This window comes from Pipra filicauda, unplaced genomic scaffold (assembly GCF_003945595.2).
Source record: "Pipra filicauda isolate LSUMZ 115617 unplaced genomic scaffold, ASM394559v2 scaffold265_size1292809_pilon, whole genome shotgun sequence".
NCBI lineage: Eukaryota > Metazoa > Chordata > Aves > Passeriformes > Pipridae > Pipra > Pipra filicauda.
The window spans coordinates 610,183-632,423 of record NW_024104382.1 but is presented as its reverse complement, the minus strand read 5'-3'; the positions used below and the strand labels follow the sequence as shown (position 1 = coordinate 632,423).

Sequence of the window (22,241 nt, the reverse complement as noted above, 5' to 3'; positions counted from 1 at the left end):
TCACAGGCAGCTCTGCTTCTCTGGAAAAACTCGGCATGCTCTGGATGAGCAGACATCCTCTGGGAGCCTGGCAGCAGACGGGCTGTGTGTGTGGGGGGGTATCATCTTCCCAAATCCCCGCTCAGCATCCGCTGGGCTCCCGGGGCTCCCGGAGAGCTCCGTGCCGGGCGGCGAGTCTGCTCTCAGGCTCTATCAAAGGGGGCTGCTGATATCATGGCAACCACGGGGATTGAAACTTGATTAGCTGGGGTTGTGATCAATAATTAACGATGGTTATTTATTATTTGTTAAGTGCCGACACTTGTGTTCGCTTCCGAGTCCCCCCATGGATCCACAGCCTCGCTCGGCGTCCCCGAGTTGCATTTTTATACTGCTCAAGGGTCACAAAAGATTTCAAAGAAAGAATATTTTTAAAAGTGTAATCCTTTGTAGGGAGAGAACAGAGGCATCCCACCGCTGTAGAATTTGCTGTAACTAGGGAGAGGAAAATTATCTTCTTTTTTCCTTGTGGTTTGATTTCAGGGCAGCTCTCAGGCAGCTCAGGACGGAATAATCTGCGGGTCAGGAGTCAGTACAGGGGCAGTGCAGGTTCATCTCTGCAGCTCCTCTGCTTTGTGTGAAGCTGGAGCTGCACCGAGTGCATCAGAGAAAGGAGAAGTGAGATGTAATACAGCTGGATATGGAAAGATTTGAATAATTTAGTTGGCTGGGTCATGGGCAGAACGTGCCACTTGCGGTACCTCTGAAGTTGTGTCAGTGCCTGAGGGCTGCAATTCATCTCAGGGCAGGAGGAGAGGAAGGTCCTTGGGTTTCCTTGAGCTGTGTGGAGGGATGCTGGCACACGTGGTCCCCAGTGCCAGTGTGCAGTGGGTGTGGGCAGGGGGAGAGGTGCCACCGAGGTGGTTTTAGCTCTCTGGACAGAGGAGTCTGTGCCTTGAGTTTGCACAACTGCAAGGGATTGAACAAGGAGAGGGTAACATGACGGGATGGGGTGGTGGTAGAACAGCAGGACAAAATACTTCCAGGTTCAGGAATCGAACTGGATGCAATAATTTGGACCCACATGTGAAAACCAACTTCCTCTGGGCACCTCTGTGTGGGAACAGGTCGTGGTGGGCAGGGAGGGAGCTGTGGTCTGCCTGCCCACCTCTGCCCTTGCCAAGCAAGGTGCTGCTCCCTGCACCCCTCACGGGGAAAACCCTCACCCTGCTGAGCATCATCCCCCTCCTCCTCCAGCACCGAGTGGAAAAAGTTTTGGGCCTTTTTAAGGGGGAAAGAAAAAACAGCCGGGATTTGAGAAAACACCACAAGTGCTTTTTTTCAGGAGTTTATAGACCTCTTCCTAGATGGCCCTTTAGGGATCCAGGGGTTCTGGAACTATAGACCATCTTTACTGAGGTCCCTCACTGCCCTGGGGGATGACAACTTGCTGTTGCTAAGAGAGACAGGGAAGCACCCATGGGGACTGTGGGCCAGTAGAGCTTCCATCTCTCCTACTTGAACCTACTGTCTCATGTTTTACTTCAATGAACTTAGCAGCCTTTCAAACCTAATTATATTTCTTGCTCTATTGCACCAAGAGATTAGAGAATCTCTTCTAATTTCTGACCTCGGTGTTACTCCAGCTGAATCCCCACAGCAAGGCAAAGCTGGTGTCCCCCAGCCCCCAGGGGAGCTCCCTGCATGACCTGCAGGGCCGGGGTCCCCCCGCAGAGCCCCCCAGCTCTCACTGCAGGGGGTGTTTATGGGTTACCTGGGTCAAGGCTGCGCTCCCTGGAGCGTGTCCAGGCTGGCTGGCACAGCCCAGCTGCTCCATGGCTACCTCATATATCCCTCCTGTTCCCAACGCCCCAAGAACTCAGCCATGAATTCGCTCTGGGCTTCTCTGTGTTGATCTAAACCGGTGAGAGGACGAGCAGGGCCGGCGTGTGACAGATGTGATGGATGTGATGGATGTGACCACGTGGCTCTGAACAAATGTGCCTCCTTTCCCAGTGTTATTTGTTGCTGTCTGATGGCAACAAATCAAATTTTTAAGCAAACTCCAGATACTCGATGGCCCTGTTGTTATCTCACTGGTCCTGGTGACTTGGACAAATCACTTAAGCTTTGTGCTTGTGGTTTATTATTTTTTTTTTCCAGAAAGCTTTGTTAGCATCCTGTCCCAGCCTTGTGTCACATGGAGCAGGGGAGTTAATCCCCTCTTGCTGTAGACAGAGAATTTGGGATGTACAGAGCTTTATTTCAGATGGATACATTCTCTAGTTAATCCCTGTTTTGATGCAACAAGAGAGGGAATGAAGGGTTAATGAACCCTCCCCAGAGAGATTAGTCTGGAATATTTAAGGCTTCTTTAGTCCCAACGTTTATTAAAGTCTCTTTTTTTTGGTTGTTTTATTGTTGTAATGCTCCATTCAAAGGAATCCCTCCTGGAAAATTCTTTCAATTTGCTCTCCAGCACAGAAATAAACTGGTTTATCCGAGATCTTTTAATATCATATTCAGGGCTTTTAATAAATGTGAGTTTAATCAGTGCCTTTTTTTTTCTTCTTCTTCTTTTTTTTTATTTATTTTTTTTAAACTGGCAAGATAATTTAATATTAACACATCACACCTTATCACCCAATAACACTTAGTCCCCATAATCTTATGACAGGCTAATTTCTGTAGCAACATCCTCTGTGTCAAGTCTGCTTCATTCCATTACTACCCCATCTCCTCGTGGAGCCCGGGATGGTAATGAATATTCTGGCTTCTAAGCTTTTATCTAAGGATTATGAAATGAATTTGGAGTTTAGCTTGAGGGAGTTACAGCTTCATTTTGCCTACTGGAGCTCCTTCATATCGTCGGGATAAATCGTAGGGGTTTTTTTAATGCTAAAAATGTAAGATGAAGAATCAAGAATATATATGTGCAAAATCCCCTGGACGGGGAGGGGTGTTAAGTGCAGGATTTGAGAAAAAGGGTTAATTGAATAGAGAGGTGGGGAGATGGGGAGAAGCGATGCCTGGCTCCGGGGGAGGGGGAGAGCAGCGTTTGCACCGTCTCTCCCGCGGGCACTGCTGGGAGACGTGAGGTGGGAGATACAGGTTTGAGCTGGGGGAAGCAGAAGGTTGATCCTCACTCTTTTAGGTGCATCATCTGCCAAGGCAGCCGTGGTGGGGACCCAGGAGCCCCGTCCCATCCCCGCAGCACGGCGGGCTGGTGCCTCTCCCCTCCTGCCTTTCTCATCTGCGACAGTAACAGCTTTCCCTTCGTTTAATCTGTGCAGCTCAGAAGGCTGGAGATGAGGTGAGCTCATTTGGCATAATTATCGCATGTGTCAGGAATGTGAAATCCGAGGCAGTGCAACTGTCCTGGAGCCATCACACCTCCGACAGCCTGTCGGCTGGTGATGCTGCAAGGATGGGAAATGCACCTGCTTCCTCAAGCAGAAAATAGGCTGTTAAAAAAAAAAATGGTGAAGGCTAAACTGCTCTCGTGTTCTTTTATGTTTAGCATATGCTCCCCATCCTTGCTCTGGGCCCCCTCTGTGTGTTTTCCCCCTCGGCTCTGGTGAGCCCCTGGCCAGGGTGCCGGGGGGGTGATGCCACCTGGGAAGGTCACGGTGCCAGTGGGCTGGGGAATGGGAACACACCTCCAAGGGACTGCTGTGCTCTCCCACGTGTCCAGCTGATTGTAGCCCTGATCACATGCCCGTGGTGGAGGTGTGGGGTGCTCTTCCTGACATGAAAAACTCCTCTTGGCATGGGAGGGAGGGTAAAATAATGTGCTGCATTCAGGTTGTGCACTCAGGTCAGGGACTGGAGCATCCTTGGCTGTCGCCATCCCCTCCTGCCTGTCCTGGGCAGCAAAGAGCTTGTTTGTGGGAAACTGCAGCCACTATTCCATGGTCATTGTGCAAAGCAGCATGGGGCAAAAATTACAGAATGGCATGACAGAATGTGGCTGCTGTGAGCAGAGGTGGGCGCCTGTTCCATTTTTGTTTGATTTCTGCCTGGATCATTCTCTTGCTCATCACTTTATCCTTTGAAAATCCCATCCTCTCAGTTATCCCCCATCCCTGCTTTTCTGGCACCTGCTCTGGAGCAGTTGGACAAACCCAAGCCCTGAGGGGAACAGCTTTGGTGGGTTGAGCAGTGCCCTGCAAAGCTTTGGAGCAGACTTTTCCAACCTCTCTGCCAGAGATGCCACCAGTAAGGAAACAACTAGATGGCACTGGGATGGCTGTGTCAGACAGTCGTGGGTTTCAATAGTGTGCCTGCTCTGGATCACACCCAGGAAGCAGAAGGGTGTTACCTGCCTCAGTCCTGCCCATCAACCCAGCCGAGTGCCAAAATTCACCCGCTGCTGCCTCTCCCTTCCTCAATGAACACCGAGAAATAAATTGGACAAAAAAATAATTAACTTGCCATAAATTGGGTATTAGCATATGAATTAGAGTTTAACATATGAAAGGGCTTTTGATGCTGCATAAAATTAATACAGAGAATGACCGTAACAGAATAACAAATTACACTTTAGGAGTCGGCTCCTGTGTGATGGTGACAGGAGGGTGTCTGAGCCGGGGAGGGGGTGAGGCTGGGAGTGGGGGCATCACCTTTGACCCCCCAATATTTGGTGCAGCCCTGTGCCAGCCCCAAGCTCAGGGCTGCCTCTGTCTTATAATGCTGGGGCTGAGGAAATTCACGCAGGTGACCCCCCCACATTTGTGTTCTGGCACTTGCTTCTCTTTATTTGGATAAGTGGTGGTTTATTTTTGGTCCAGTGTGGTCATTATTTTACCGATGGTTAACCTGGGCTTTTTTTTCATTTGAGTTTTAAGTATCCTGGCCAGGCTGGCTGTCAGATGTTTTGATAATATACCCAGGACAGAGAGGACTTAAGACAGCTGTTGAGGCCTGTTGTGATATTGCTCAAAACAATCTGAAAATAAACTATTATTCACAGGCAAAATTTTTCTAGGACAGGGTTGAGCTGGTACAGACTGGCCATTTATTTCCTGAGAGGGGAAGAGAAAACCAAGCTTTTATTAGAATATGGGAGGTGTGAACACGATTGAATGTGATTTGGGGAACAGCAGCTGCATGAGCTGCCACATGGGGTCTGTGCACCCTCCTAGACCAACCCAACTGCAAACTCAAGGTGTTGGCTTAAATTGCCCTCCCTAAAGTTTAAAGTAAACACATTTTACCTTGCACTTAGAGTGAGAACTCCACTGATGAAGAGCAGCCCACTGAAAGGCTGTAAAGTGTCTGCATGCTGTCAGGTATCCACCCAGTGCAGAAGGTCTTAGAAAGTACGAGTTGGAAAGCTTGAAGTTTTATTTTCCAGGCAAATAACTGGAAAAACCCCTCAGCATACCCCTGCAGGGAGGAGCGTGTGGTGGTGGCAGGAGCAGTGTCTGTGAGCTGATGTTCCCTGGGGGTAGTTTTGCTTCGCCACAAGAACAGTGTTCCCATGGTTTTGGACACTTCCAGGGATAAGAGTCCACAGCCTCTCTGGGCAACCAGTTCCATGTCTTCATGGCTGTCTCTTTTCTTTGGTTTTGTTTTTTTTGCCCTTTTTGCCCGTGAGCAGAACCCCCTTAGGCTGTGTGTGTGCCTGTGACAGTAACATAATTACACCTTCCCAGCTGCTGCCTGTAAATGCTCTTGCCATGGGTGCCAATTACAATAAATGCAGATTAATTGGAACGAAATGGACAAAAAAAAAATCACTTTTTGTCTAAATATCAGCCTGGGTTCTGGGGTCATTTTACACTAGTGTCTGCATTTATGACCTGTATTGGTCCACTCCAGCAGGAAGAGGACTTCAGCCTTGTTACTGGAGCAGGCTGTTGCTGTGGCTCAGGGGTTCTTTTGGGATGGGTTCTGCATCCATGGGGGATTGAGGGACCATGTTGCTGCCCTGAGCATTGAACTTTCTTTGGGTGGAGGAGCTGCCTGCTCTGGTGGGTCAGCAAGCAAACAGGAATCTGAAGAACTTGCTCTAAATTCACGTCCAGGCAGAGCAAGCCAAATAGAGACAACCAGCTCTGCCCTGAGGGTTAACCACCTGCTGCTGAAATACTAATTGCAGTGAATTGTGTCCATCAATTTTAGCAAAGAGGGTTTGCTTCCTGCAAGGATGACAGGGGAAGGTGAGGCAGGGAGAAGCCCTGATCCTCTAAGGGATCTTTCTGCTGATCAGCTGAGCTGGGAGGGCTCTGGGGACTGGCAGTGAGTGGGGCTTGACCTCCTCTCCCCAGCCTGGAACTTGCACATCTTCAATCACCCAGAACACCCCTTTTCCTTGAGTGCCTGTGCTCTGGTTCATACTCATGGTCCACAGCTGGCCCTGAATGCCTGTTGGGAAGGGCTGAGGTGTCCATGGCCATCAGAGGCTGCTTCTCCTGGGGTTCTCTGTAGCCACCTTGGCCAGGTTGCTGTGGTCACCACAGAAATAACCACCACTTGTGTCCCTCAGTGCCTTTCTGAGGGTCTGGATTTGCAGTGGAACCATGCCCTGCCAGCACTGCAGTGGGATCATCCGACAGGCTGGGTTAAATCTTCCCTTTCCTTCCTTCAGGCAACTATTTTAATTGCAGCACTGTGATACTACTGATAAAAGGAGGGATTTCACACTCTCTCCGGCTTTAGGAATCTATTGTTCAGGCTGTTTACCTCCCTTTTTGTTCTGAGAAATATTTAATTGTCTCCTTGGACAAGGTTGTCCTCTAAATTATACTAAATTAGTGGTAATTTATGTAATTTTTTTTTACTTCACACAATAGTGATTTGCTCTTTACAGATCGTCCTGACAGAAATCGCTTTTGAGGGTGCTCAGCTCGGTGCCTGGGCAGTCCTGAAGGGACCAGGGCAACCCCAGAGCCACAGCTCTGCACCCCGAGGTGGCTCCTGGGACCTCCACTGTCCCTTTGTTCCTTCCTAGTGCCTTCAGATCCTTGGCAAGTCTGGAGGAACTTCTGCCTCTGTCATCTCCAGTTTATTTGCAAGGAAGGAGGAGCAGGTGTCTCTCTTAAGTTATGTTACTTTTGCTACGTGCTTGTTCTATTTTTCTAAACTCATAATTACCCATAGCTGGGTTACCAAAGTGCTCCATGAGCACTGCACGAAGCACCACATCTCTGAGATGCATCTCGGTGCCACTTGGTTCAAATACTGCAGCAATTAACTTTTTCAGACTTTTTAACCAACATCCTGGTTGACTCATTTCATGGACTTGTTGGGTAAAAATAAAAAAAAAAAGATAAAGATAACTAGATTTTTATCTGAAGAAGAGCCACGGAGCTGGGGAAGGTCCTAAAGAACAAGTCACATGAGGAGAGGCTGAGGGAATTGGGGGGGCTCAGCCTGGAGAAAAGGAGGCTCAGGGGGGACCTCATTGCTCTCTGCAGCTCCCTGACAGGAGGGTGCAGCCAGAGGGGGTGGGTCTCTTCTCTCAGGTAACCAGCAGCAGGATGAGAGGAAACAGCCTCGAGCTGTGCCAGGGCAGATTTACACTGCATGTTAGGAAAAATCTCTTCACCAAAAGGGTTGTCAAGCCCTAGAACAGGCTGCCCAGGGAAGTGGCGGAGTCACCATCCCTGGAGAGGTTTAAAAGATGTGGAAAGCACATGTGGTGCTTTCCTGTGCTGCAGACACCAGCTCATCTTGGCTGAGGAGATGCCAGTGAACAGGGGGCCCTGCTCCTGCAGGTGCAGCCACACCCCAGCTTAGACTTCAGGATGAAGTTGCTCTGCTGTTTATTTCTTTCCCTTTTCTTTCTTTTTTCCTTGACCTTGGAGGCAATCTGGGGAGTGTCATGGGCCTTCTGGCTCTGTCCCTTCAGATCCTGTTGCCCACAATGGCACTTCTCTCCAGCCAGTTCCTGCCTGTCTCTCCCGTCGGGTGTGGCCCCCTCCCTTCTGCACCAGCCGTTCTTTATGGACAAAAGCTGACTTTAGCACGAGTCTCCTTGGATCAAAGGGAGCCTTATCCAGTCCCAGAGACAAGTGCATCCCGGGAATGACAGGAATTAGGGCAGCTCTGCAGCACTTGGGCACACGGGGCTCCTCCTGCCTCCCCCGCCGTGGGGGGCTGCTGTCTGCCCTCCTCCTGCCTTCGGGGACCCCCCGGGCCAAAGCTGTGCTTGAAGGCACCTGGGGTCCCCCAGCCCTCCTGCCAGGTGAGCAGCCTGTCCTCCACTCAGCAGCCTGCCCTTGCTGCCTCCTGCACCCTCCTGCACTGAACCCCACTGGAGGCTCTTTCCCTTTTATCTCAGGGTGTCCCCAGGATGTTTTGGGACAAACGTCCTCATTTGGGGTGGCACTGGGCTGTCAGGATGGGGTTCACCAGGCTGACAGCCACGACCATGCTGAGCTGGAGGAGGCTTGTTAGAAACCGAGTTAATCCCCTGTCACTCCCCCTGTCACCCTTTGCCAGCAGTGCCACTGTAACCCACCGTCATCTTCATGATGGACCAAATCTCACTGGGAATGGGATGCAAAATGCATCGCTACTGGGACAGCATTCCTCTCGCATCTTTGAGGTGACTGCTTGTTTTTTTGGGTGCCTGGGAGGCCGGGAGGCCAGCGGGGAGTGTGGTAGGGAAAGGAGGAGGGGATCCCACCACCCCCTCACCGCAGCAGCATTCGCTCAGCCCCCCGACCTTTCCTACAGCTCATTAACAACACACTGAAGAGAAGGAGGGCAGAGCCATTACAGAGCAATTTATATGTTAATGCCCAAAGTACCAAAAAAGAGCAACCCCACCGGCGTTCATTAGAAAAAAAAAATATTGAATTTTCTTTTGTATGTATCTGGGTTTGTTGGTGGGGGTTTTTTGGTGTGTTTGTTGTTGTTGTTGTTTTTATTTTTCATTTTGGCAAGACAAAGTACACTGTCAAACTTCCTGTTTGGCTTCTTGACCCTCCAGTTGAATCCTTGCTGCATCCAGGCACAGGTTAAGTCAGGTTTTCTCTTGTCTGGGGAGGAAAACAGGGAGGCTTTGACCTCTTGGATCCCAAACAACCCTTCGAGAGGGACATTTCACCTCTGCTGCTCACCTGGAACACTAAAGCAAATGTCCTGAGAGAGGCTTTTCTGTCCCCACACCAGTGTGAGAGATCAAGGTGTTCTCATAGCCTATGCCATGGGCCTCACTTCCCCTTGGAAAGGCAATCCAGAAACTTTGTCCTGAAGGGATTTCCAACAAAAGTGAGTTTACCTTTAGCTAAAACCTGAATTCTCTCTGCTGTGAGGCTTAAACTTTCAGCTGAGGGCTGCTGCTGCAGTAGCAATAGAAACAAAGTAAACCACATATAAATTCTTAATCAAACTGTTACCTATAATGGCCCCAAGTGGTACAGCTGGTGCTGCTGGAGAACACGTGTTGGTGCCCTTGCATATCTGAAGAACAAACTGATGTTCCCTTCTCGGCACTGTGTTGGCTCTTGTCAAGCTGAGACCACACACAGGTGAGTTTGGGGGTCCCTGGATCCAGCTGAAGGGCTGGGAAATGCCTTGTTTGTGTCAGGAGCCTGGATGTAGTTTGATTTGAGGCAGAAAAGCTCAGCAAAGACTATTTCTGGACTCAAATGCAAAGTGGAAGAGCTGCCCACAGTGAAAGTTCCACCAGCGATCGTGTCAAAATCCCAGATCCTTCTCCCAGTCCGGCACCCTTCCATCCCAGCTCCTTCCCAAAGCTGCCTGAGTCTGTGAACACCCTCCCTGCATCAGCTCCTCACCCATCAGCAGCCACCATAGTGCTTTTCACAGAGGTGTGACCCTGCAGTGGTGGCACAGGGAGCATTTTGGCCTCCTGCTTGCTGATCCAGGGCAGCCTTGCTCATGCAGCCCCCAAAACATCACAGTGTGGTACTTGGGTTTGGGGGCTTCCAGCTGGCTGCTGCTGCGTTTGTGGGGTGACAAAACACTACCCCACACTCAGCATTGTGCAAATGGGTGTAAATACAACAAGACCCACCCCACCAACACACTGAAGGGGTCGGTTGCTTTGCTGGGTGCAGCTCAAACGTTTCCATCGCTCCTCTCGACACACAATGTCTGCAGATTTCCAGAACAAAAATGTCCAAAGTTTCTTTCTGCAGCTGTGCAGGGCAAAACTGTTCAAATGGGAGAGAGGGGAAAAAATGGAGAACAAGCGATGTTACAACATCACTATCAAATATGTAGGAACCTGTGTCCTGGCAGAGCTGTGTTCGTTACCTCTCAGATCGCTGTATCAAACACAAGAGCTCACTCTGGGGTGCTTGTGCCCATGGCCAGACACCCAGAGCAGGTGCACTGAGAAAATCTGTCTTTGGCCTTATCCTTTCCTCTCTTCCAAATGCCGATTTACATTTGTTTTGGTAGTTTATATCAGAGTCAGGATTAATCCTCAGCCTCACAATCAGGCAAAGAAATGTTATCCCTTTCTCCTGAGCACCAGTGAGGAGCTGAAGTGTTGGCAGCTCCTGTAGGGGATGGGTTTGCAATGAGCACATCTCGCCACGCTGGGGTTTGTCTGCTGCAGCTGTCCCAACAAACCATCACCACGGCTCCTGAGCTTTGGTTTAGAGCTCCTTCTCTGACCTGAGCGTGCTGAGGGCTACAGCAAAGCAGAATCACCCTCAGCAACTTCAATTTGCTTACAGGCAAATTCATCTGCTGAGAAAAGTAGCAAGGGGTAAGTTAAAAACAGGTTAAACTTTGCTGTCCAGGTGTGCAGTCAGGTGGTCTCACTGGAGCAGGAACAGAGGCTGGTACAGCCCCAGTATGAGCAGGAGTCAGAGCAGTGCCCAGGCCTGGTGTGTTAATGAGGGATTTAATGGGGAGCCACATCAACTGGCAGCTGTTGGTTACCAGAAGGGACAGAAAACCTCACCCTGGTGCTCATACTGTACATTTTGCTGTTTCCTCATTTGCTGTGGTACCTCCACTTGGGAAAAGAGCAGTTCTGTCAGCTCCAGCAGGAATTGTTCTAGATGCTTGGCCATCTCTTTGTTTATCCAAGATAACTGACTGGGTGGCTGGGACCTTAATCAGTACCTTCATGACCTGGCTAATTGAGAAAAAGACCCGGCTGCCAGAACTCCCAGAGACTGGGGCAGCCTGTTCCTTGTGTGCCTGTGCTGACCCGCAGAAATCAGCTGAAAAACGTCACCAGAGCTCAAAGAATCCGTCCCAGACAGGATGTTCAGGGTAAAAGACTAAAATAATGTTACTTAATCACGTCATACAAGCAGCTGATAAAGAATAACACAACACAGATCTGACGTGGCGAATTCATATCTGAATGTCAGACTCCACTTTTGCTATATCCCTAATATATCTCCACTGAAGCAAGATAAATATGATTATAATATTTCATCTTAATCTTGAGGAGATAAAAATAATGCCTGTAGGCACGATGGTGCTCCTGCTGTTTCTCCTGGCTGTTGGTCCATGGGAAGCACTGCCTCATCCCTGCTTTCTGTCCCTAAAGCTTCTACTGCACTCAGCCAAAGCTCAGCTCACCCCCCCTGCATGGCATATTAATATAAGCCAAGTTCCTGCTCCTGTTGTCTCTGGAACAGTGACCTCCTGCAGCATCATCCCTATGCTGAGGGAGGGACTGAGCCCTGGCAGGACCCAGAACCAGGAGGGAGAGGAGAGAAGAAGCCCCCAGAACGTATTTTTCCCTGCTCATTTCCTGAAGATCCAAAGTAGGTCTTGTCCCCTGCATGGTACCTCCTGGGGCAGAACAATTAATCAGTCTCTGGCTGCTGTCTACCTGGGAATTAGCTAATTTCCTGAGGATTAACCTAATTGTCTAATTATTTGTTACATTGCCTTTCCTCCCTCTCCTCATTCATTGCTTGGTTTCTTTATTTGTAAAATATCTCTAGTCTCTTTTATTTGAAGACATTCGAGAAATTTATTTTGTGGTGTATTTTTTTCCCCTGCATTTCATTTCTGAAAAGTCCTTCCTGAGTCAAACCTCTCCTCAGCCTCCCTGAGAGGAAGAACCAGGAGGTTTGGCACTTAGGGGGGGTCACCTCCCCCCTGCCTACATGAAAGGCCTCTAATCCATTTTTGTGCTTGTATTCACCTTGCCTGACTGGCTTCTGAGACAATGTCACACCACAGAAGGAATGTGACTCTGGAGAAGCTGCTGGACTAGAACACCTTGACAGGAGTTTTAGGGTTAGGGGATAAATGTGATTTTCTCTATCAATGGGTATTTAGCTCATTGAGTTTGTCCTTGCCTCCAAAGAATCTCCCTGTGTGTGCAGGATCTGCTCCTGCCTCCAGGAAGTGGTTGTGTGTCAACACCTTGGTCTTTATTTACAGGAGACGAAGGGTCACCCCCAACCCCACCCTTTTCAAAACAAAAACCCAAACCAAAATCACCCCCAGAGCAGCCTTTTGTGACTGTGAATGGATATATTTGGAAGTGCAGGGGTGGATTCTCCTTCCCCTATTCCAGCTGCCTTTGCAGGGGGACTTAGATCCTTTAAAGAAGGAGACAAATTGCTGAGTCCTCTGCAGAACTTTCATGCCCTGGTCTTACTAGCTGGTGTAAGCTCCAACCAGTTAGCTCCAGGTTGCTCATACCAGCTGGTGTAAGCTCCACCTGGCTTTTACATTTTTCACCTGCAGTGATGTTCAGGGAGCTGGCCTAGATTTTATTTGGGGGCTGAAATACCCCTGGTTATGTCCAGAGTTAAAAGAGAGCTAAAATATGCCTTCCTTGGTGAAAAAGGAGCGTATGCTCTTTTCTCTCCACTTTGGTACTAGAGGGGGAGCCAATGTCAGGGGGACAGACTGGCAAAGCTCTGCCATCACTCAGGCAGAAAGCAGCTGAATCCCTGCAGATAATAATCCTCTATTGATTTTGCCTTGTTTTTACAATCATTTGAGAATTTTCACTAAGCAGAACAAGAAAATCTTCTGATCCCCCAGAGGGTTCTCATGTTCTCTCAAGGAAATAACAACAAATGAACAAAAAACAAAGCAGAAAAATTAAACCCTTGAGTAAACCATAAATAACGGGGTAGAGCTGGCTGAGAGCACTTTGATGTTCAAATGCATTGGTTACTTGGTTTGGTTCTTTTCCTTGCAATTTTCCTGTACTTTCCTAACTTTTCATAAGCAGGATTTCAGCACCACAGTCCATCACCATTTCTAGCCCTGCATGGTGGAGCTTGTGCCAGGCTGGGCATGGGTGGGTTTTGTGTCAGAGGCTTTTGGGGATCTGCTTTGGGGGTGATTCTTCTGGGACAAGTCTGTCTGATAAGGTTTTAGCTGTATTTTGATGAATTCCCAAAATACACGTGTGTGTTTGCACGTTGGCTCACTGTGTGTGGCCACGCTGGACTTGGGTGTCAGCGTTGGTGAAGGCTGGAGTTCGTGCCCACATGACAGTTTGCCTCTGGGGCTTCTTATGGCTTGGAGGTAACTCTGAAAAGTTCCCCATGACATAGATAAGGGCTGTGTGTGTCCATAGAACCATGGAATGGTTTGGGTTGGAAAGGTTGGAAAGGACTCATCCCTTTGCACCCCCCTCGTGGTAGGCAGGGATGCCTCCACTAGCCTGCGTTGCTCCAACCTGGCCTTGAACGTTTCCAGGGATGGGGCATCCACAGCTTCTCTGGGCAACCTGTGCCAGGGGCCTCACAACCCTCTACATGTGCCTGCACACGTGTGCTTGAGGACAGGGATCTGCACATCTCGTCCGTCTGCAGTAACAGCCAATTCCAAGTGCTGGCAGCTCCCCTCTGCTGCTCAGAGGGGCCTGTTGGCTCACACACCCGGAGAAATTACAGCATTCAAAAGAAATAATTTATAAACAGCAGATGTTTCATAAACTGTGATAAAAAAACCCCACACCACAACAGACAGAAGACCAGCCCACCCAGCAAGTGTCTCGCCTTGGAAACAGGTATCTAGACAGAGCAGCTGCTGGGAACGCCAAGGGAGGGCAGCTCTGGAGCAAACCTGAGGCACACATGATGCTGAATGCCTAATAGGAGATGTTGAAGTGATACAAAGAGGGCATCCGAGGGAAATTAGACTCATGCATTTTTTAGAAAATAGGAGGAAGAATTATATGCAGAATGATATGAAAGAATGATATGAAATGGGGAGAGGCAAAGCGGGGAGTGGGGAGGGAAGAGGGAAAAACAATAATGAAGATGCAGCAGAGCTGAGCCACCACGAGAAGCACTTTGACAATGAGCTCTGAGCAAAGCTGGAGCCCTTTGCAGCAGCCAGGCAGGGGTAAAAGCAGGAATCCTGAGGAGGGGAAGGGGCAGCAGAGGCTGACACTGCCATGTGCCCCTTCCCGCAGTACCTTTTTGCTGCCACTCAGAAAATCTCATTTCAATGTCAGAGCCTGTTTTAATTGGAGCTTTTGGTTTTCTTGCTTTCATTTCTTCTGCATTTGCTAAATAATAACATGAGCATTTTCAGAAAATGCCATTCCAATGCTTTCTAAGTTGTTTCTGGACTGAAATTAGCCCTTCTTCTCCTCCTCTTCATCCATACAACCCTTGTCTAGGCAGTGGCAGCAGCCAGGAGGAGGCAGACATTTCCCTCCTTGTGCTCCAGCAGATCCAGGCAGATGGGGCAGAGCTGCTGGATGAAAGCCTCTGTCCATCTGCAGCTCCTGGGGATAGACACACCTTCCATGTACCCCATGGAGCATCCACTGCATGCCCCCCCAGTCCCACCATTCCACCAGTGCCCATCATCCTGCACCTGTGTGATGTCAAGGGCAACTCCTTCCTTACAGCCTTTCCTCCATGATCCCACAGACCTCCTGCACTTCTCCAGTTCTAGCCCTTTCACACACAACCAGGAGACACCTCCTGCAGCCCCAGCCTTGGTGGCATCAAGCCTTCCTGGTACAGGTCTCCTTAAGGCATTGCAGGGATGTAGCTCACCTGAAGGATTTGGCCAATTCTTTCCTAGCTGGTGATTAATCATTGTGGTTGCCCCAGAAACTCTCTGGCAGAGTACCACATCTCTCGACCAGCTTTTAGCAACCCCCAAATTAGCCTTCAGGAACTGCCAGAGTTGTAATTTCCTACCCACATCCATAAGTGCCTGATATTCTGTTCACCTCCTGGGTAAATGTCTGGATGAGACAGCTGAATATCTGCTATTGTCAACTGAAAACTACTGGAAAATAGAAATGAGTTAGCGAGTACAGAAATGTGGAGTGCAGGAGGTCCCAGGAAGGATCCAGCCAGTCTCTCCTCAGGGAGGCTGGATCAGGTAGGTCTGGCTGGCAGGAATCTGTCCCCACCCTGTAAGGGAGTTGACAAATTTGGAAGGTGCCAGCCCAGAAAGCTTCAGTGTTCTCTCCATCTCTTACTGGTTACGGATGGAGTTTCCATGGCTCCCAATTTGTGATTGCCACGTTGATGCCCTCACTGCACTGCCTGACAGAGGAGTTCACAGCAACTGTCTGGGTACAAGGCACATTAAATCTGGGAAACACAACCCTCTGGAGACACAAGTTATTTGTTAAAGACTTCTCAAAGCTGCTCCTCCTTCCAGCTTGTGCCTCCTGTTACTTCTCCCTATTTGCCCCTGTCTGGGAGCTGGGGAAACTCTGGGCTCAGGGACCTGGTTCCCTGTGGGATGTGTGGTGGTATCCAGAGCCTGGCTTTGTGCAGCACTGCTAAACCAGCATCCCGGAGGAAGGAGGCCACACTCTGGTTTAATAACAACTTGGTCTCCCTGGAGACCATCACATGCAGACAAGCTTCAGAAGGGGCTCATACAGGACCTTACAAATTCCCCTAATTTTCTCTGCCCCCTCTTTGCATGCCCAGGTCCCAGGCACATCAGGCTGTGCATTCACAGGTGGTTTCTTTTTTCCTGGAAAACCAGAGGATTCATACAAACCTGGTGCTGTCTCATTCTCTGAGTCAGGGCTGAGGGCTCATGTTCACACTCTTCATTGATCATTTGTTCCCATTTTCATGAATGAACTGCTTTTTAGAGGGTCTCCTTGGAGAGGTGCTGTGCATTATAGGGAGCTCATTCAGACAGGATCAGTGCTGTCACCATTACCTACATCATCCTAGAGCTTCAAGGTCACACCACTGATCCAATGTGTCCTTATGGACATGAATTTCCCTGGCATCAAGGAAGACAGAGGCCCAGCATGAAGATGTCTGTGATAGTTCTGTCTGACTGATGCCCATGTGCAGGCTGTGCTTTGCTGAGCTGCTGCAGGAGCTGCAGCCACCCAAAAAGTGACCTTCTCCAACAGGTTTCCCTCTCCATTGGGGGCTGTCTTGTGGCCATATGAAAATGTGAATATTTTCTGCATAGAGTGAGGGCTCTAAAAGGTCAGCCATCCCTGGGCTTTGCCATCAATAAGAGATTAATCTGAGGACGGTGATTACCTGTCAGAGCAAATGTCTGTCTACCCCAGCACCCCCACTTCCAAAAGCAGCCAAGGGAATGGGTAGAACCCAGGGAAAACAGAATCTGCACCTCCCCAGCCCACAGCCACTCTCCCTGCCTGCAGCTCAGGCATTTGCTTGAGGGCCTGTGTTTAATAATGTTGATGGAGTTTTTTTCCCCATGAATTTGTCTAATTGCTTTTTGCATTTCTCGATATCCATTAGTTGGTCTCAGCCAAGGAAAGGTTAATGAATTAGAGCCCTTAAAAGCACCCAAAGGGTTTTAGAAGAAACAATTCTCTAAACACAAATCCTCCTGTTCTCATAGCATGGTTAAGAGCTGCAGGATTGTTTTGAGGGTGGCTGGTGCAAGGATGGGAACCCCAGCCCTATTGCCACTCCTGACCCATTTCCCAACCCAGAGAAATTGGAGTGGTTTATCTGGCTCTGTCTGAAACCTGCCATTCCCATTCCTATTTTGTTCTGTGCTTGGAGGGGTATTTTTTTCCCTCTTTTATTTATTTATTTATTTATTTTCTGTTAGAGGAGAAGGGAGAGTTTGGACTGTTTTTAACATCAGTGTTAATGGGGTAGGGCCAAGCCTCCAGGACCATGAAGGAAAGCCCTCCTAGAGGTTTGCATACCTCTCCAGGCTCTAAACACCCTAACCAGCCTCACCTGGCTTCAGTACCCACCCACCCACTGACTTCCAGCCTTTAGACCCTGACCAGCCTCACCTGGGACCAGGTGACCCACCCACCTCCAGCCCGTAGCCAGGGTGTATTTAAGCTCAGGCTCTCACCATCTCTTTTTTTCTCTTGGTTAGTCTGTGTGGGTGCTGTACCTTGCCTTGCTCTTTGGCTCTGGCATCAGGGCTGCCCTTGGACTTTCTTCATTGATATGGACCAGTACAGAGTCCATCACAGCCCCAAAACTGGCTCTCCTTGCTCTGGGACTGAGCCCCCTGATGATGGGATTGCTGCCCCCCTTGGCTCCTGGCTCATCTTCCTTTGCAGAGCAGACCCTTCATGCTGCTTCTTGATACTTTATCCCCAGGTAGGTCAGCTTTAGTTTAATTTTATTTTTGCTTTGTGCTTTTTATTAATGAAAGAGCTGATATTAAATTGATATCAGTTTCTTCCTGAAATTGTCTTGTCTGCTGCATGGACAGATGAGCACTGAAATGTCAGTGCAGGCATGGTGAGGTGGAAGGTGTGGGGGTTTGTGCAGGGGGAAGGGGTTATTGCAAGGTCTGTGTGTTGCTGCCACAACTCTGGCATTTCCCAGTGCCCTCAGGACCATTTCCAGGTGAGCAAAGCTTGCTGATGCTGTGCAGACCCTGCCCTGTGAGAGGTGGAAGTTGCCCAGAGTGAAGAAATGCTTTTACTCAGTTTTCTCCCCATATTTTCTTCCTGCTGTTCCCAGCCTCTGAGGGCTTAGCTGTGCCAGGCTGATGCAAGATTTAGGAGCTGATTGTCAGGGCTCAAAGCAAGATCCCACTGTAGTTCCAGCTGCTGGCAGAGTTTTAGAGCAGGAGGGGCTGCCTGTGATATGTTCTGCAGCACAGCTACTGGTGGGGCATGGAGGGATGGGTACAGGAGCTGAGGAAGCACAGAATGTGAAAATCAGGATGAACTGGAAGCAGCTGGCAGTGGATTGTAATGAGGTGACAAGGAGCAACACTTCAGCAGCTGCTCAGTGCAGCCAGTAACCCAACACATTTAATGAGATGCTGCCTGCTGCTAAGTGAAAGGGTTGGTTTCTTTAAATAAATATTATAATAATATGTGAAAGACTGCTCTGGCAGGCTGCTCAGTGCCCCCCAGCTCTCCCCTGGCACTTGACAGCACTTTATTGAACCTGCTGCTTTCCCAATGCTGTGGCCACTCTGTGACCAGCTGCACTCCAAGGCTCAGGCTGAGGGGGATGTCTGTGGGCACTGGGAGCTCTGGTCCTGCCTGCTCTCATGGAGATGGGCTCTGGCCTGAGGGAGGAAGGTTCAGGCAGGCTGTTTGGACAGTTCTTGGGCAGGTTGAGTGTGAAGGAAGGGCTGGGAATGGTCCCTGGGCAGGCATTTGGGCTGTGGCTCTGTAAGCCCCTCTGCCCTGCTCAGAGGCACAGTTATCTTATCCCTGCAGTGCCTGAATGATACCCAGAGCTGTTTTTATCAGCTCAAAGCTGATGCTGAAATCCACTTTAATTCCCCTGCTCCCGTGCTGGTCTGATGATCAGCTGCCAAATCTTCTGCCTCTGTGGCTGCTTTCTGCACTGTCTGGGCACCTGAGAGAGCCTGGGGGGCTGCTCTGGCCAACCTGGAGAGGGTCTGGGCTTGGAGAGAAGGAGGGAAATGAGGGTTTGATGAGCAGAACTGGTCTGTGAGTGTTTGTGATCAGACCCAGTGGGGGACAGTGTGAAACAAGGAGTCCGTAATGTGAGTTTAGGCCTTTAGGTGACATGCTGGTGTTCTTAACTGGGAAGCTGAGTTGTTTTCTGGTGGAATTGCTGTGGTTTTCATGGCTGCATCAGGATGCTGATCAGTTCTTGTAACCAGCCTTGAGGCTGAAGAGCTGGCTTAAGGGCAGGGCAAGTTCTTTCCTGCAGAAGCCACAGGCTGGCAGGTTCCCTCTGCTTCTCTGGAGCAGCCCAGAGCTCTTGAGGAAGATGAAGAACTGGAGTAGTGGCCAGGTGACTAAAACCAAAGGAAAAGGCAGAAAATCCCCTCTGCACAGCTGTAATAACAGCAGCACTCAGCACTTTGCTGCACTACAAGTGTGAGATCATTCCAGCCTTCCTTGCTCCTCCAGGCCCTGTTGCAGGTGATACCCTCCTCCTGTGCCCTCCCACCAGCTGCAAAAGTAAGGAGTGAGAGGAGCTGGGAGACCAGGAATGGACTAACCAGAGCTCCTCTGCTCTGGCTCAGCAGCTGCTTTGCTCAGAAGTGCTTTGCTCTGTCTGTAGTACTCATTTTTGTGCTGGAAAAGGCGTTTCATCATGAACAGCTCAGGAGTTGTGCAGGGTGTGGCTGGAGGTGTTATGAAGTTCTGGGGCTGAGGGCTGCTTTGCCCTGTGACTCAAGGCATTCCTGCCTCCCATCCCTCGCTGTAGGAGCTCCAGGACACTGAGACAGCAAGAGAAAACCGCTGCTTGCTCAAGGCTTCCATGAGTGAGCACCAAGGTCACCACAGACTCCTTCTGCCCCTTGTGTGCACAGGGGTGGAGGGTTGTTTCTGCCCAAGACAAACCTGGAGAAGAGGAAGCAGGGCCAAAACCTAAACCAAACCTGAGCTTTTCCAAGCTGCAGGTGTTCACTTGCAAACCTGTCCCTGGGATATGAGCAGAAGTCATGTTGATCCAATTCTTGCTGGGGCTCAGGCTCTGAGCTGGAGGAGCATCTGTGGCCTCCCATCAGTGAGGCCAATGTTTTCTTCCACCCACCACATACCCCTCATTTGTTTTTCTTTGAAAAGTGCTAGAGCAGCCTTAAAATAGATAGGAAAAGAGAGAAGGTGCAAAAACATTTTAAACTATTTCTGCATAGTTTGTTCTATTTTTAGGCACTATTTGATAAATGAATGTAGGTCAAAAAATGGGGGGAAGTTTGCACTTTTTCTTTTGTACAAGATTTAAGAGAATTTTGGGAAAACTGGAGCAGCTCAGGAAAGGACTAAGGTGCTGAGCACAAAGTGTTTCTGCCTGAAGAGTAGGTTCCTTGTGTGGTGGGTACAGAGAAGGAAATTATTTCCTCCAAAATATTCCCTACTTTGGAACATTTACATAGAATACTTGAACCACAGGTTTCCACCACACTTATGGAGGTGTTTCTGGGGTGCAAAGGGCTTTTCCTCAGGTGAGGAGGAGAGGAGGGCTGGTGCAAACCTGCCCTGTGCCTGTGGTGAGCAACCCTGCACAGCCACCACCAACCACCTCCCCAAAGGGGACCTGGTTATTGCATGGGAGCAGAATGGCAACCCCAGAAAGGGGGCTGAGGCTGGGATGGAGTGTGTGGCTTGATAGTTGTGCCTTAATGCAGCACTGGGTGACTTGTGACAGAACAGATCTTAGTATAAGAGAGCACTGGGGGTTTTCTTCATTAAGGGCTCCAGACACCTCGCTGAATTGCCCAGTGGAAGAGCTGAGGTTTTGGGACACTTGAAAATGAACAGGACTAAGGCTCTGGGGTTGTTGACCCCTTGGAGGAGGTGAGAGCAGAGGGTTCAATTTTTCCACATTTTTTGTTGGCCAGACCAATCTGTTCATGGCATAGGTGGGAGGTCTCCTCAGTCTTCACATCCTGGTTTCCATTTTCTTCCTCTGAAGCTCTCTGGATGTGAGTGCTGGGTGTCCCAACAGGTTGTGCTCCAAAGCTGGGGCCAGGAGAAGGGTTTGAGGAGCAAAAACCCCTCTGCCACATGGATCTGTGCAAATCTCTCCTTGAACCTTTTCTTTCAGGCACACCAGGAATCAGTTTGTACCAGCAACAGCTTAATTTGCACAGTTAAACCATTGAAACTTAAATGTTGACCTCCTCCTGCTTTCCCCTCTCCACCCTGGGGATGTAACTTCTGGTAGAGTAGTTCAACCAAGGACACAAATGGCTCCTGTGAAGTATCTCAGGCTTGTTCTCCAGGTTACTGCAGGATGTTCAAACTGGGCAGTTCCCCTGACACAGAGGTGAGATGGATCTCAGCTAGTCCAGCTTAATTCTGCTAAACTATTAATAAAATTAACTGTTTGGTGCCTGTGATGAGACAAAGTGGGTTGTGTGACTATCATGACGGATAAATCTCTTAAAGGACAAGAGATTGATTTGTGTGTTCTTGTCTCTTCTGCAGAGATCAGGGGCTAAAATTTCCCCTGGACAAATTGACCCCCTGAGCTGTAGGGCCAGGCTCTTGTGTGCAAAGCCAGGCTGGGAGGGTCACTTAATCTGAGCAGCTACTCAATGGTTAAGGAAGAACAGCAGACTTCCCACTATGCAGGAGTGTTATGTTCCTTATTATAGCTGCTATAGAAGTTATAATTTAACCTGCACTTAGGGGGGAAAAAAAAGCTTCCTGGTATGGAATCAGACTTGATACCTTTTTCCAACATGTGATTATTTGGAGAATATGGCTGTTTGCTGCAGAGAGTTTGCAATGCCCAGCAGAGTGAAATGAGAGAAGCCCTAAAGGGTGTAATCAGGGCAGAGGAGTACTGAAGTCTCATTTTGGACACTGCTTTGCAGGAGAGCTGTTAGGAGAAGGGCTGGGCTTCATGACAGGGTGGAGAGGTTGTTATGGTGTCTCCCTCTGCAGAGTAGCAAAAGGGATCCTCAGGTGCACCAGGCCTGGGAGGTGACTGCTGGAGATGGGGGAGAGAAAACACCGGGGGGATAGAGATACAAAGTCTAGTTCATCCTCCTGTCAAGTGTTTCTGTTCCATGGGAAGTGTTTGAGGGTTGGGTGTGTGCTGGGAGGGATAGGGGAGGTTGGGTGAAGATGAAGTGCTTTGAAATGGGACATGGACTTGACCTAGTCCCAGCTGTAGCCTCTGCTGGGTTTAGAGAAGGTTTTTCACCTTTTTTTTTTTTTTTATGTCAGAATCCTTTAAAGAAGGAGGGGAAGCAATAGTAATGGAATGAGGAGAGCAGTTGTATGAGGGACATGTATGTTTGGATACAGACCTGAGGATGAATGTCCTTGTTATATTTCAAAGCCTTGAATATCCTTCTTGGAATATTCCCTTCAGCCCCTCAGGGGGCTGATCACTGCTTTGGGTTGGATGGGTCCCTTTGCAGCAGCTGAATCCTGTGGGGATGAGCCTGGCAAGGCTGCAGTGTCCAGGGGGGATGCTCTGAGCTGTGGCCCTGATTAG

General features: G+C 49.3%; 1 long non-coding RNA gene across 7 annotated transcripts in view; it reads left to right on the top strand.

Annotated features, from left to right (window-relative positions):
- Positions 1 to 2,681: 2,681 nt before the first annotated feature.
- The window catches only part of LOC114004183, a 133,562-nt gene continuing 114,002 nt past the window's right edge, over positions 2,682 to 22,241 (top strand). For all 7 annotated transcript variants that reach the window (XR_005563884.1, XR_005563880.1, XR_005563883.1 and 4 more), the window contains exons 1-2: positions 2,682 to 2,736; positions 3,134 to 3,292. This is a non-coding gene — a long non-coding RNA (uncharacterized LOC114004183). The remainder of the gene's footprint in view (positions 2,737 to 3,133; positions 3,293 to 22,241) is intronic.